Source organism: Mesitornis unicolor, unplaced genomic scaffold, assembly GCF_000695765.1.
Source record: "Mesitornis unicolor isolate BGI_N332 unplaced genomic scaffold, ASM69576v1 scaffold534, whole genome shotgun sequence".
NCBI lineage: Eukaryota > Metazoa > Chordata > Aves > Mesitornithiformes > Mesitornithidae > Mesitornis > Mesitornis unicolor.
Genome location: NW_010180547.1, coordinates 124,799 through 125,620, shown reverse-complemented (window position 1 = coordinate 125,620; position 822 = coordinate 124,799). Strand labels below are relative to the sequence as shown.

The 822-nt window shown below is 36.3% G+C and overlaps 1 protein-coding gene across 1 annotated transcript in view; it reads left to right on the top strand.

The window, feature by feature from the left end:
* The window catches only part of KIAA1024 (KIAA1024 ortholog), an 8,911-nt gene extending 8,345 nt beyond the window's left edge, over nucleotides 1-566 (top strand). The window contains exon 3 of the mRNA XM_010183092.1: nucleotides 1-566. This exon is cut by the window's left edge and continues 350 nt beyond it. The gene's annotated coding sequence lies outside the window, so the exon portion shown is untranslated.
* Nucleotides 567-822: the final 256 nt, after the last annotated feature.

Here is an 822-nt window from a genome sequence, read left to right as displayed (position 1 = left end):
ACTGGGTTTTTCTGGAAAGTATTATTTCAAATAACAGACTGTGTGGCGGAGTTAATGGGAACTTGGTTCAATTTTTATGCATTTTTAAAAGTGCAATATTTTTTTTCCTAAAGAAACAATATAACGTTTTACAGAATCAGAGACTGATGAGAATCCAGGCAAAGGAGGAAGGTTGTCTGAGCTATGTTGCATTTAATGGAGGTATGGGTACATGGACGTAGCGCTGTATAGAAGGGAATGTTCTATATGCATTACATCGGGGAGCTAGGAAAGTCTTACAGCTATCTACAATGTAGAAAACTCTGAATGTATTGTATTTATTTTATAGTATTTATGTATTTCATGATCATTTGATTGAAAGCAGACTGTGTAGCCATGAACAGAGTGCATTCCTGTGTTCAGATTAAAAAGGGCTCTTTGTATTTGGTCTTGCCCTAAGACCCAGTCTATCATCACTGAGTACACAGATAAGTGCAATGTGCTGCAGACCAAAAAGATTATGTTTTAAAGCAATCACAAGAGGTTTTAGTTGCTTCTGTTGAATAACATTTGCATAGAGCTGGCAAACTTGCCTTGCCAAAAGGCTGTGCTTTACCTCTGCAGACAGTGAAATTGTCTCAATTTCACTCCTGCCAGCAAGCAAAGCTGGCAAATCAAAGCAACGCTCTGTTAGAGTTCTTGGAAATGTAATCTGAACATTTATAATTTTTTTCACAAAGTCTTTGTGCCTTTTTTAGACTGTAGATTAAATAGAACTCTTTAATTTTGCTATTTTAAGCCCATAACATAAATCACAGCATAATGGGTACTAATGGAGGTTCT